The following is a 15,763-nucleotide window of genomic DNA, read 5'->3' as shown; positions in this document are numbered from 1 at the left end:
TCATTTCTTTTTAAAGCTCATTCCAACCCAATCCATCATACCTATAATCATCACTATAACTTACCCTTAACAATATCACAACAATCTTTGCAATCCTACCATTTATCAACTCAATAACATCTCACTTCAACCTAAACTTCACAAGTTGACAACAAACACCAACATATCAATCTATATATATACATATTGCCATGGTCACAAGTTCTTCAAACATCATTACATCATCATTCATTATTCCAATACTAACAAAATCAAGTGAACACCACACATGCTCACTTCATATCATTATCACTAAACATTCAATACACATAATCATTCCAGCTTACCCTATGGTTCTCTAGCCTAAGTTTTCACACGACATTATATATTATATACGCGAAACCTAAATCATCCCTTGGCCGATTTTCACGTTTGTCCAAGGCAACCCACTAAGCCAAACACAGCTCCAAGGCCCAAAATCACCAAAGCATCAACACTAATCCTCTACCAAGCCTTTTAATGCCCAAAATAAACTCCAATATATGTATACACACCTAATTTCACATACCCATATATAAAATTCAATACTCATACACTAATTCAATGAATTGACTAGGGTTAATAATTCTTACCGTACCCACGAACCAAGAGAGCCAAGTCCAACAAGCTCCACAAGCTAGATTGAACCTAGAGAACCAAAATCAACAATTCCTCAACTTGGATTCTCTTTAATTTCGAAAATTGAGGGAAAGAGAGGTTGGGGTGAGATTGAAGCTTACCTATAAAATTGATCCGATAGAATCGTAGAGCTCGACACAGTGGACGCGTGGCCGCAAACGGTGCGGCGATCGGAGCTCAGATGGAGAAGATATGTTGAATTGAAGTGAAGGTTAGGGTTGAAAGCTTTTTCCCCCTTCTTCCTTTGTTGTGCAGCGTAAATGAAGAAGAAGGAGAAAGGGGAAGCTGGCTCATTAAAAGTGAATGGCCTGAGTTAGGACTTCGGCCCGATTCGCTTGGTTCTCCCCATTCGGCCCAATCTTAGGCCAAATTCTTTAAAATTAGTATCAAAATTCTCGTTTTAATTTTCTCTATCACATTAAACTATCAAATTCCATTTTCTAATCACTTTGGTTAATAATTAATTTATTCTCTAACTATTTATTATTTTCTCGGGGTTTACAAAACTACTCTAAGGCGACAAATATTTTAAAATAGGAGTGTAAGTTCCGTTGAGTATAAAAAAAATATATTTTGAAATAGAGGTGTATATTCAAACTCTAAAATGATATATAAATTATGTTGAACAAGAATATCAACATAAAAAGATTATTTATAAATAGGAAAAACACGCTAAACTAAGATAAAGAAAAGCTAAGTGAGGAGCACTGAACCAATATATACAGAATGCAAATGAATATGGCTAATATTTTTAACGTAAAAAAGAAAAAAAATAATTAGTATTAACTCAGAAATACATATTGGTCAATAGTCTATAATAAATAAAAAGTGCGTCTAAAGCTCAATTAAAATAATTTTATTAATTATTAATTTATTATAAATAGATATAGCATAAATGTATTTTTTTTAAAAGATATTAATACTTTATTAATTGAATAAGGTAGAAACATAGGATTTTTTAAATAAATAAAATAATTATTTAAATTATGAATATATGTTAATTTGAGGATATTTACCAATTTTCATAAAGTGTCTTATCTCGTTTATACTGTAGACGAGATAAGTTTAACTATTTGTAAACAAGATAAAACATGAACATGTGACAATGTATCACGTTTACAAACGTGATACGTGAGAAATAGTTGTTTAGTCATGTAAATGAGATATGACAAAACTTATCTCTTTTATAGTGTAAACGAGATACGTGGGAGTAAAAAACGTTTACACAGTAAACAAGATAGAATAGGACAAAAATAACTCCTTATAAAAGGATTAGGAAACCGCTGGTATTCCTAAAAAATATCTCAATTCTTCTTTTTCTACTATTTTTCTTCGAAAAATTTAGCAAAAATATCTAGTGACAGTAGTTTCTTTGTTGTGATGGTGTATCCCAACTGTCAGATGAGAAACAATGACAGCAGGGTTATATTTGAGTATGAGAATCTTGCATTGTTCTGAACTCGAAGAGCAAATTTATTGTTCGAGTTAAAGAGTATGATATTAACGCACGTCGGCGGTGGTGAGAAAAAAGAGGTTGGTAGAGTTGGGTATATGATGCTAGCACTGATGGGGAATGTTGTATTTCAGTTTCGTCTATTCTGGCTCGATGGCAATGAGCAAGCATGTGTGCCTTGTTTGACGTGCATGGCAGAATTATAGTTGAACAAGTGATGGAGCTTTCTATGTAAGTTCGTGATAGTGGTGGTGGTGGTGCTGGCGGCTCGAATTTTGTACCAGATGACCCTCTGCTCACACCACGACCGTTGCACTGTGCTAGTCCAGTGCAGGACATGGACGTTGAGGATGGGGAATCCGACGAAGAGTACATTGCCGATAGCCACGAAAGTGGTTCCTCTGACGACGACGACGATAATGAGTTCATACCTGAGACTCCTGTTCATGGATCAGTTCAATACCTTTTGCCTGTTTCGCGTCCAATTCCAAAGTTATCATCTGTACCCAGCTACTACCATACATTAGATTTGGATGCAATGCATGAGGAAAATTTGTTTTTGAATATGAGGGCCGACGATTACAACACCGATGGTGGTGTGGAGATTCAGGTTGGTCATAGATTCAGAAGCAAAGAGGCAGTGCTGCAACGCATGATGAATTACAGCATCCGGAGAAGTGCCGAGTATCGAATAGTCAAGTCGAATCAATTCAAATATCACATACATTGCCGACAATTTACAGATGGTTGTCCTTGGAGTCTCCGTGTCGCCCTCTGACAGAATTTCATATATTGGTGAGTGTTATTATATTTTAATTCATTGTCTTCTTCATCGTTCTTATTTTGTTTAGATTTTAATTCGACTATATTTAAAATGGTTAGGAAGGTTGATAAACCACTATTTTATGGTTTATCTTGTGTTTAATTGAGTGGTTTCATCAAGTCTTCACCCACTTATTCATACTAATTGCATGATTTTACATTTTCCTTCCTAGTTTTGTTTTATGGTTGAAAACTTGCTTCCTAGAGATCTTTAATTAGTATATTTTAATTCTCCTTTATACCATTCGATGCTGTGATCCGTGTGTTAAGTGTTTCAGGCTTTATAGGGCAGGAATGGCTTAGAGAATGGAGAGGAAGCTTGCAAAAATGGAAGTAACACAAGAAACTAAGGAGATGACCAGCGAACACCGACGTGCGCGCATGGCTCACGCGAGCGCGCGGAATGGAGAAAATTGCAGCGACGCGTGTGCGTGCCTGATGCGTACACATGGATTGGAGTCTGCACAAATGAGGCGAACGCGTGGACGATGCGTACGCATGACAAGGAAAATCGCTGAATGACGCGCACGCGTGACTGACGCGTACGCGTGACCTGCGCGATCTGCAGAATTAACAGAAAATGTTGGGGGCGATTTTGGGCCATGTTTTGACCCAGTTTTTGGCCCAGAAACACAGAATAAAGCCAGGGAACGTGTAGAGACTCAACACAGAAGAAGAGATACACATTGACACATTCTCATTAGGATAGTTTTTAGGTTTTAGATCTGAATTTAGAGAGGATTACTCTCCCTCTAGGTTCTCTTTACATTCATAGTTTATTAGTTTTATGCTTTCGGATATTGAAGAGCCATTACCTCCGTTGAAGATATCATTCTAGTTTGTTTCCTTACTTACTCTTTTATTTATTCCATATTCTTAATTCTTGTTTAAAGTAGTAATTGGATTATTTTCATGGATTGTTAATGCAAAGGATTACTTTTATTTTTAATTAATTTAATTTATCATGTCTTCTTCTTATATTTTTATGAGCGTTATATTCATGTCAATGGAGTAGAAACCATACTTGACATGGGGGTTGATTAAAAGGAGACACTTGAGTTGGAAGGCTTAAGTGCTGATTAAACTGGAAGTTATTGGCTAGTTCTGTATTTACTAACGCTAGACCCTCCCAAGGGAGAGGACTAGGATTTGTGAATAAGAGTTAGCTCAATCACTTGACTTTCCTTTATTTAGTAAAGGTTAACTAAGTGAAAACAACAACCTTTTTGATACTACACTTAAGAGATCCCAACAAGGATAGAACTTCCAATTAATCATTCCCCCAATCAAGACTTTTTATTTAGAATATTAATAATCATTCTTAGTTTTTATTGCTTTAATTTACAATTATTTAATTACTTATCAACCAAACTCAAATTCTCTTGAAAATTCCTAATTAATAAAATAGCATCCTTTCTTGCAACTCGTTGGGAGACGACCTGGGACTCATACTCCCAGTGTTTTTCTATTCTAAATTTTTTTTGACACCTTTCTAAATTGGTGAGGTGGATTTTAGCTGGTTAAGAGCTATACTCACAACACTGTTCTATTATATTATAATCTCTTAATTGGCCTAACTTCTGCCACGCACCGGTTTTTGGCGTCGTTGCCGGGGAGTTGCAATTGTGTGCTAAATTATTAATTAGTGTATATATTTTAATTTTTATTTGCATATTTTATTTTTATTTTATTACCATGAGCTATATGTTTCTTTTATTGAATGACGCATTCACTGCCTGATCCGAGCTTAGCCGCATTTGATCCTAAAATTGAAAGAACTATTTCACGTATTAGGCGAGCTCGACGTCGGTTAGCCTCTGAGGGTGGTGAAGTGATTGTTATCGATTCACCAGTCTCATCTGAGGGCGAATTTGAACCGCCATCTGAGAGCGAAACAAGCTCCTTTACTACTGATTCAGTTAATTCACGTGCAGATAGAATGGCAGCACCTAGGAGGATTACTCTCCAGGAAACTGGAGCCCCAGATTTTACAATGCAGTCGTGTCAAGTGCATCATCCAACTCTGGCTGCAGATTTTGAACTGAAGATTGCACTAATCAACTTGATGCCCAAGTTTCATGGCTTACCTGTTCAGGAGCCCATCCAGCACCTCAGGGATTTTCAGACAGCCTGTTCTACTGTTAGGCATCAGGGTGCGAATGAAACTTCTATTTTGTTAACTACCTTCCCATTTTCTCTTGAGGGAAAGGCGAGGGAGTGGTACTACTCCCAACCTGAAGTGACTGTTACTAACTGGGATACGCTCAGGAGAGAATTTCTGGAAAAATACTTTCCAGCTGAAGTTACAGATAGACTGAGAAAAGAGATCTCATGTATTGTTTAAGGTGAATCAGAAACTCTCTATGAGTACTGGGAGCGTTTTAAGAACCTTCTGGACGCATGCCCCATCACATGATTGACAGGCTAGTGTTAATCATCTATTTCACTCAAGGCATGAAGCCTCGGGATAAAACTACACTAGATAGTGCTAGTAATAGTTCTCTGAAGAAGTACAAGACCGCAGATGAAGCATGGCAACTGATCAGCGACTTTGCTGAGTCCACCAGGAATCACAGGCATAGGAATAGCCACTCGAAAGCTGTTGCAAAAGTTTCCTCTAGTACTGAGACTACTGCTCTTACACAGAGTATATGTGAAATGACCAACCTACTGAAGCAATTACAGTTGAATCAACAACAACAAGCTCAGCCTTCCCCACCACAGCAAAGCCAACAGTTAATTCCCCAAAGAGTATGTGGCATATGTGCTTATTATAGTCATTATACTGATGAATGCCCACAGCTCCAACAAGAAGACAATACTGTGGCAGCTACTCGTAACTTCTATGACCACCCAAATCAAGGATACAATCAACAAGGTGGCAACTACAACCAAGGTGGGAACTATAACCCAGGATGGCAGGACAACTCCAACCAAAGTTGGAGAGATAATTCCAACCATGGCTAGAGAGACAACTATAACAGAGGAAGCAGAGACAACCAAGGAAACCAGAGGTGGAATAACAACAATAGACAACAGAATCAGAACCAACCTTACAGAGCTCCTCACTTAAGACAATCACAAGGACCCCAGCAAAACCAACAACAAGTACCTCAGATCACTTATCCCACTCCCTCATCAAATGACGAGATGCTTCGTTCTCTTGCACAAGGACAACAAGACATGCAGACTACACTGAACTCTACTTTAAATGGTCTGAATGCCACTTTACAAGCTCTCGCCGCCCGGATAGATTCATTACCTACTTCCATTAACCAACCTTTAAGCTCCAATGGAATTCCTTCTCAACCCTTACCTAACCCCAAGGGTGGCATCAATGCCATCACTTTGAGGTCCGGAACCACACTGTCAGAGAGGAATCAGAAGGAGCCAATCCCAATAGAACACGCCCCAATTAAAGACTCAGTGGAAGCAGAAGATGCTGAAATGGAAGATGCTGAAGAGGAAGATGAAGTACAAGACAAGGTTGAAGAAGAAGTAGCTCAGCAAAGGAATGGAGCACCAAAGGATGCAGAAGAAACAAGTGGCGCCATTCCTATCCCATTTCCACACCTTGCAAGGAAGTCCAGAAAGCAGATGGAACTTGATCCCAAAATGGTAGAAATTTTTAAAAAGGTTGAGGTAATTGTTCCCCTTTTTTATGTTATTCAGCAAACACCTAAATATGCAAAGTTTCTAAAAGATTTATGCATACACAAAGATAAAATTAATGAGTTAGAAACTATCCCTTTAGGTAGTTCTATATCTGCTTTAATGGGAGGTATACCTGAAAAATGTAGTGATCCAGGTCCATGCATGGTAAACTGTACCATTGGAGGTGTAATATTTTCTGATTACATGTGTGACTTAGGAGCGTGTGTTAGTATAATACCATTGTCTATATATGATACCTTAAGGCTCCCTCCCTTAAAAAGGTCGGCAGCTCGTTTTGTGTTAGCAGATAAAAGCATTATTACAGTAGTTGGAATTGCTGAAGATGTATTAGGGAGCATTAAGGGGCTCACATTTCCCATTGACTTCTATATCCTGGAAATACCCCCTAATGACTCAGAAAGACCATCATCAATCTTGCTTGGAAGACCATTCCTGAAAACCTCGAAGTTCAAGCTGGATGTATTCTCAGGAACTTACTCCTTTGAGATAGATGGCAGAATAGTAAGTTTCAGTTTAAATGAAGCTATGAAGCACCCTCCAGAAGATCATTCTATCTTCCAGTGTGACATCATTGATGAAACCATAGCTGAAGTTCACCAAGAAGAAATAGAAGAGAAGCACATGGAGCAAGGTCCAAGTGTGGGGACACCATCTGAACATAATGACGACACTTTACCATTACCACTAGCCCCGGATGATCCAGAACCTAGCCATGAGCAAAAATTGGAATTGAATCCCATTCCTCCACACCTCAAGTATGCTTACCTTGAGGATAATCAGAAGTTTCCAGTTATCATTGCAAGGGAACTCACTTCACAACAGGAGGAGCAACTGCTTAGTGTGCTGAGAAAGCACAAGAAAGCAATTGGGTGGAGCTTGGCAGATATAGTAGGCATCAGCCCTCAAGTTTGTGAGCACAGAATATATTTAGAAGAGGAATCAAAACCCGTCTGTCAACCCCAAAGAAGATTGAATCCCACCATCTTAGAAGTTGTCAAGAAAGAAGTGACCAGGCTACTTGAAGCAGATATCATTTACCCCATCTCAGATAGTGAATGGGTCAGTCCAGTACAAGTGGTGCCCAAGAAGTCTAGAGTCACAACAGTAAAGAATGAGCATGGAGAACTCCTGACAACTAGAGTGCAGAATTCATGGAGGGTTTGATTGACTATAGGCGTCTCAACCAACCTACTCGCAAGGATCACTACCCCTTGCCATTTATTGATCAGATGCTCGATCGCCTGTCAGGTAAATCCCATTATTGCTTTTTAGATGGTTATACAGGATATTTTCAAATTCATATAGCTCCTGAAGATCAGGAGAAGACCACTTTTACATGTCCCTTTGGAACGTATGCATATAAAAGGATGCCTTTTGGCTTATGTAATGCACCGGCTACTTTCTAAAGATGCATGATGAGTATCTTTTCAGATCTTATTGAGAACTGTATGGAAGTATTTATGGATGATTTTATTGTATATGGTGATTCATTTGACCTCTGCTTGGATAGTTTAGCTAGACAGATGTGTTAGTTCAAACCTTGTATTGAATTTTGAAAAATGTCATTTTATGGTAAAACAAGGGATTGTTCTAGGACATGTTGTCTCTAAAACTGGTATTTTAGTAGATCCAGCAAAGGTAGATGTCATTTCTAGTTTACCTTACTACTCCTCCGTGAGGGAAGTCCGTTCGTTCCTAGGCCATGCAGGTTTTTACAGGAGATTCATTAAGGACTTCAGGAAGGTAGCATTACCATTATCCAGACTGCTACAGAAAAATATTGAGTTCGAGTTCAGTGAGGATTGCATAAAAGCATTTGATAAGCTGAATATCACCCTGACTCAAGCTCTGATTGTGAGAGGACCAGACTGGAGCCAGCAATTTGAAATTATGTGTGATGCCTCCAACCATGCAGTAGGAGCGGCACTGGCTCAGCGTGAAGGTAAGGACCCTTTCGTAATTGCTTATGCATCTAAAACCTTAGATGTTGCTCAGTCTAATTACACTACTAATAAAAAAGAGCTTCTTGCCATTGTTTTTGCTCTGGATAAATTTCGAGCCTATTTACTTGGTGCTAAGGTAGTAGTGTACTCAGACCATGCAGCTCTAAAATATTTATTAGCAAAAAAAGGAGTCCAAACCAAGGTTGATACATTAGATACTGCTGCTGCAAGAATTTGATTTAGAAATTAAGGATAGGAGTGGTAATCAGAATTTAGTGGCAAACCACTTGAGTCGTCTTGAGCACATTAAAGAAGACTCCACTCCTATAAATGATGCTTTCCCATTAGATAGCTTGCATGCAGTATCTGAAGTAGTTCCTTGGTATGCACCTGTAGCTAATTATCTAGTTAGCCATACTTTCCCTCCCAATTTTACTAAACATCAAAGGGACAAGCTGAAAAGCGAATCTAAATATTATATATGGGATGACCCATATCTATGGAGGTGTGGTGCTGACCAGGTAATTAGAAGGTGTGTGCCTCAAACAGAATTCCATTCCATTTTAGAGGCCTGCCACTCTTCTGAGAGTGGAGGACATTTTGGCCCTCAAAGAACAGCTAGGAAAATTTTAGACTATGGATTCTGGTGGCCTACTCTTTTTAAAGATGCTGCTAAATTTTGTAAATCTTGTTCCCCATGCCAAATATTTGGTAATATATCCAAGAGGGATGAGATGCCTCAACAAATTATGCTTTTCTGTGAAATTTTTTATGTTTGGGGCATTGACTTCATGGGTCCATTTCCAAACTCTAATGGTTACCTTTATATACTGTTAGCTGTAGATTATGTTTCTAAATGGGTGGAAGCAATTCCTACCCGTACTGATGATACTAACACTGTTGTTTCCTTTGTTAGAAACCATATTATCTGTCGCTTTGGTCACCACGAGCAATCGTGAGCGATCAAGGCACTCACTTTTGTAACAGGAGACTAACAGGATTACTGAAAAAGCATGGGATAGTTCACAAAGTAACAACAGCTTATCATCCTCAGACCAATGGACAAGCAGAAGTGTCTAATAGAGAAATTAAACGCATTCTGGAGAAGATAGTAAAGCCTCATAGGAAAGACTGGAGTGCCAGGCTACAAGATGCACTCTGGGCAAATAGAACAGCGTATAAGACACTCATTGGGATGAGCCCCTTCTGCTTGGTATACGGAAAGGCTTGACACCTTCCAGTAGAGGTGGAACACAAGGCTTTCTGGGCTGTAAGGGAATGCAACATGAATTTCGAAGAATCTGGTGCTGAAAGAAAGCTGCAACTAGCAGAATTAGAGAATCTTCGCCTAGAAGCATATGATAATTCCAGGCGATACAAAGAGAAGATGAAGGCTGTCCATGACAAGCACATAAAAAGGAGAGAGTTCAGACCAGGGGAGTTAGTTCTTCTTTATAACTCCAGACTGAGGCTTATGCCAGGCAAACTAAGATCAAGATGGGAAGGTCCTTATAGAGTAGAGAAGGCAGAGCCATACGGAGTTTTTCACCTGCGTCATCCCTCTAGCTCCAAATTCATGAAGGTCAACGGACATCGCCTGAAGCTTTATCATGGTGAGAAGATGAAGGATCACAAAGAACTAGAGGTTTTTCTCTTGGAAGACCTACCAACAGAAGCAGAATGAGCCTGAAGACCGTCCAACTTAAGGACGTAAAAGCAAAGTGCTAGGTGGGAGACAACCCACCATGGTATGATTGTTCCGTTTCAGTTTTATTTTACTTTATTCTATTTTTATTTTTGTTAATGACTCTTCTCATAACCTCTGCATATAGCCTGCATTTACATTTGCATACTGCATATAAAAAAATGCACGCAACGTGCAAGCGTCGCTCACGCGTCCGCGTCATAGGTGCTTTTGAAACAGGAAGAAAAGAAGCAGAGAGTCACGCGGAAGCGTGGCTAGAGGCGTGCCTTAGCCACAACCATGCCCAAGCAAACGCGTCGCTGACACGTCCGCGTTATTTTGAAAAATAGCCTCCCACGCGTGCGCGTCACCCATGCGAACGCGTGACCCTGCGAACTCAACGTAAATGGGTATATGACAGAGAGTTATGATGGAGTGGGGATGGAATGGTGCTGGAAGCATAAGCCCTACCACGCGAACACGTGCCCCACGCGGCCGCGTCGTTTTTCACAATATGGCCATTCACGCGTGCGCGTCACCCACGCGCACGCGTCACCCAGATTTTTGGCAAAATGCGTATAAAACAGAGAGTTGTGCGTACGCGAGGCTGCACTCACGCCAATAGCACAAATCAGGCCACGCGATCGCGTGACCCACGCATCCGCGTCACCTGAACTTATCACACACCACGCGATCGCGTGACCCACGCGTCCGCGTCACATGCGACGCACAGCTTATCCAGATCAGTGCAAAATATCTTATCTTTTCTTTCCCAAATCCAAATCTTTTCTTTCCCTTATTTCTTTCTTCCCCCTTCTTCCTTCTTTATTCTTTCTCACTTTTTACTTTCACCTCCCTTATTTTTCATATCCATTATCAAGGTTCTTTTCTTTTCTTTCTTTCCTTACTTTTTACTTTTCCCTTATTATTTTTATTAATGTTTTCTTTTTCTTTTTCTTTTTACTTTCATTATCTATATTTTCTTTTTCTTTTTATTCCTTTAATTGGTGTTAGAAATTTAATTGGGTGATTATTTTCTCTTATATTTTGCTTGTGAGTTATTGTGGAATTGTTGACAATTTATATTACTTCTTAAAGGGTTGTTTGCATGTTCAAATTTATACTTTCCATAACATCTTTATCATGCATACTATGTGTTTGTGAAAAAGCCCGTATGGCATTGTGCATTATTTTTATATTACTCTATTCTACTACTTTAATGCCTTTTTTTTCACAAAACCCCTTTTCATATTTTATTATTAAAATATAATTGTCAATACAAACAGATTGTTAGTTTAAGAGACTTGATAATCAAATTGGGCATTTAATGCTTGAGCTATGCTACTCATGCCTTTGCCGGCATGCCAATAAACATCTTGCATCTAATTGCCATCACATACACTTGCTATATTTCCATTGATGAACTTTTCACATGTAGTCATGACCATGTGTTAACGACATCCTTCTTTACCGTGCATTGATTATCACCTGTACCATCCTCTTCCTTGCTCAAACCCTTAGATTTACATGTTAGCTTCTTTTTCCCTTTTCAGGATGGCCACCAAGAAGGGTAAAGAGAAAGCTACTCCCAAACCACCAGCAAGGAAAGGAACAAAAAGAGCACTAGTGGCAAAGCCATCTTCAACAGCCGTAAAACCCTCAACAAAAAAAATCAAGAGGATCATCAAGGTCGATGAAAAAGAGAAAGCTTTCCCAGCAAAGGACACTACGCGGTTCCCTAACCGCTACTGTGAGCAGATGTTCCCCATCCTGGCTGAGAGAAACTATAATAACAAATACCTTCTCGTCCTCCCGACCAACATTGTTGAATTTGTTGAGTCCCGAATTGAACGAAGACAATGGGGATTCCTACGGAGACAGCCACGGTAGGTTAACCTATCTTGGGTAGTTGAATTCTACTCCAATTTTTACATGCCAACCATGCAGTCTGTTTATGTCCGTCAGAAGCAAGTTCCCATAACATAAGGGGACATTCAAAAAGCTCTAGATCTTCCCCCTGCACCAGAAGTATTAAACGCATTCCAAAAAGCCTCATTCAAGCACCAGACATATCAATTTGACTGGAACGCCGTTCTCAGAGTTATAGCACAACCTGGCAGCAGATGGATCTATGGATACCATCGATCTCGACCTAAGAGCATATTGGCTTCAGCACTCACCTTGGGGGCTCGAGTATGGGCACAGATTATGTCCCATTATGCCTTTCCGAGCACTCACGAGTCCTCCTTCACTGCGGACATGGCTGTTTTACTCTGGTGTATCCTTACAGACCAGCACCTCAATTTACCAAGACACATTAGGCATGCTATGGGACACGTACAGATTACGGGCAACCTACCTTTTTCCGCCTTGGTTTTAGATCTAGTCTCAGTAGCCAGAGTCTCCTACAAAGCTGGGGACACCAAGGCCATGATTCCACGAGATGATCAGATAGTCCTTAACGGAAAATATATCAGACCTCCAGCAGCTACTACTAGCCGGCCTACCGAACCGGCCGAAAATATTCCTTCTCCCTCTACATCACAAGCACCTTCAACAAACTAACTGCTCCATCAGATACTTGAGAGGCTAGACCGGCTTGACCGGAAAGGAAAGCAAAGGGAGCGCCGTAACAAGCGCCGATTTACATACCTCAAGAAGCTGCTTGTTGGTCACCACCCACCTAAAGAAGAACCAGACACCCCAGACTCCACCTCATTTACCAGCATAGTGAGCCATGATGATCCTGATTGTGGAGATGCTGCTACCAGCCCCCCTTTGTTCCTGACTGATGGCACCGAGAACGGTGCCAAGCTTTAAGTGTGGGGAGGTCGGTCAGTACCTGACTTCCGGAGGTAATTTCTCTTTCTTAGCACCAATAGAATAGGATATTTATTTAATTTTTCTTTTGTTAGGATAGGATAAAAATTGCATAGTAATAGGTTATTTGCATGCATGTTCTAATTGGTTAGAAAATAATAAGTTTCTTTTTAAGACCCTATTTTTGAAAAAATTTCACTAATTTAAAATCAAAACTTTTGTGTTAAACTTGTTTGGAAGTTGTATTTGGAACATAGTTAAAAGTTAGAACACACAACCTATGAGACTTGAGCTTAATGACATGGTTACATTATTTAACCATAAAATTTTATTCTTGTGTGTTTGTTTCTCTATGATTGTAATCTATATTTTGTTCCATCCTATATGTCCAATATTTAATGTGTTATATGCATGCATATGATTGAGGCTATTATTTTATTAACTCACTTATCCCAAATAGCCTACCCTTTCAACCACCTTTGTTAGCCAATTTGAGCCTTTTTTTTTTCATTTGTTCTATATTTTACCACATCACTAGCCTTAAGTAGAAAAACAAGTAATACCCCAAATTGAATCTTTGGTTAGCTTAAGATAGAGATTTTGTGTCAATTAAGTGTGGAAAACTATGGAAACACGGGTTAACAAGGGAATGTGTTATGATAAAATATTGAGAATTTGGGTACCTACTCATGTGAAACTAGAAAAATTATAAATCCATATGCATTGATAAGCTATGTTTACTTTTACAAAAAAAAATCCAAAAATATTCAAGTAATAAAGTAATTAAATAAATGAATAAAGGGAAAAAATTATCCCAATGCTAAGTTAAGTTCAATAAAAATCAATGCATATGTGGTACAAGTTGAAGAGAAAAGTTGATGCATGAGTATGTAAAATGAAAGTGGGAAAATTTTGGGTAGCTAAGGATGATTTAAGAAAAAAATAGAGTATGTATGTTAGGTGATTGCTTAGGATAATCAAGGATTCAATTTATAGCTCACTTAGCCATATATATACCCTCACCTTTACCTTGGCCCCATTACAACCTTGAAAAGACCTCATGATGTTTGCATTGGTGCATTAAATACTTGTTGATTGGTTAGGTGAAGAAAAAGGTTTAGAAAGCATGATTAGAGAAGAGTAGAGTGATTACCCTATACACTAGAGTGACTAGAGTGCATATACACCATCAGTAAGGGTTCAATGCTTAATTCTATGTCCCCTGCTTTCATGAGCTGTCTTCCTACAAGTTTACTTGTTTTTACTGTATAATTTGAATTAGTGGAATTTGAGTTATTTTTGTCTTGAAGAACTTATTTATTCTAACCAATTAGGCAAAATTATTTTATCATATAGTTGCATTCATATACATAGGTTGCATTGCATTGCATGAGTCCTACTTTTTCCTACTCATTTATTTTATTTCCTTAAGCTAAGCATGAGGACATGCTAATGTTTAAGTGTGGGGAGGTTGATAAACCACTATTTTATGGTTTATCTTGTGTTTAATTGAGTGGTTTCATCAAGTCTTCACCCACTTATTCATACGAATTGCATGATTTTACATTTTCCTTCCTAGTATTGTTTTATAGTTGAAAACTTGCTTCCTAGAGATCTTTAATTAGTATATTTTAATTCTCCTTTATACCATTCGATGTCGTGATCTGTGTGTTAAGTGTTTCAGGCTTTATATGGCAGGAATGACTTAGAGAATGGAGAGGAAGCTTGCAAAAATGGAAGGAACACAAGAAACTAAGGAGATGACCAGTGAATACCGACGCGCGCGCATGGCTCACGCGAGCACGCGGAATGGAGAAAATTGCAGCGATGCGTGCGCGTGCCTGACGCGTATGCGTGGATTGGAGTCTGCACAAATGATGCGAACGCGTGGACGACGCGTATGCGTGACAAGGAAAATTGCTGAATGACGCGCACGCGTGACTGACGCGTACGTGTGACCTGCGCGATCTGCAGAATTAACAGAAAATGATGGGGGCAATTTTGGGCCGCATTTTGACCCAGATTTTGGCCCAGAAACACAGAATAAAGCCAGGGAACGTGTAGAGACTCAACACAGAAGAAGAGATACACATTGACACATTCTCATTAGGATAGTTTTTAGGTTTTAGATCTGAATTTAGAGAGGATTACTCTCCCTCTAGGTTCTCTTTACATTCATAGTTTATTAGTTTTATGCTTTTGGATATTGAAGAGCCATTACCTCCGTTGAAGATATCATTCTAGTTTGTTTCCTTACTTACTCTTTTATTTATTCCATATTCTTAATTCTTGTTTAAAGTAGTAATTGGATTATTTTCATGGATTGTTAATGCAAAGGATTACTTTTACTTTTAATTAATTTAATTTATCATGTCTTCTTCTTATATTTTTATGAGCGTTATATTCATGTCAATGGAGTAGAATCCATACTTGACATGGGGGTTGATTAAAAGGAGACACTTGAGTTGGAAGGGTTAAGTGCTGATTAAACTTGAAGTTGTTGGCTAGTTCTGTATTTACTAACGCTAGACCTTCCCAAGGGAGAAGACTAGGATTTATGAATAAGAGTTAGCTCAATCACTTGACTTTCCTTTATTTAGTAAGGGTTAACTAAGTGAAAACAACAACCTTTTTGATACTACACTTAAGAGATCCCAAAAATGATAGAACTTCCAATTAATCATTCCCCCAGTCAAGACTTTTTATTTA

General features: G+C 38.9%; 1 non-coding gene across 1 annotated transcript; it reads right to left on the bottom strand.

The window, feature by feature from the left end:
• Positions 1 to 5,243: 5,243 nt before the first annotated feature.
• Positions 5,244 to 5,346, bottom strand: LOC148561307 (small nucleolar RNA R71). Its single transcript, XR_015887770.1, has one exon. It is a non-coding gene; the product is annotated as a small nucleolar RNA R71 (small nucleolar RNA).
• Between the last annotated feature and the right edge of the window lie 10,417 nt (positions 5,347 to 15,763).

Source organism: Arachis ipaensis, chromosome B6 (genome assembly GCF_059453495.1).
Source record: "Arachis ipaensis isolate K30076 ecotype BB chromosome B6, ASM5945349v1, whole genome shotgun sequence".
Classification (NCBI taxonomy): domain Eukaryota; kingdom Viridiplantae; phylum Streptophyta; class Magnoliopsida; order Fabales; family Fabaceae; genus Arachis; species Arachis ipaensis.
This window is presented reverse-complemented; position numbering and strand designations above follow the sequence as displayed.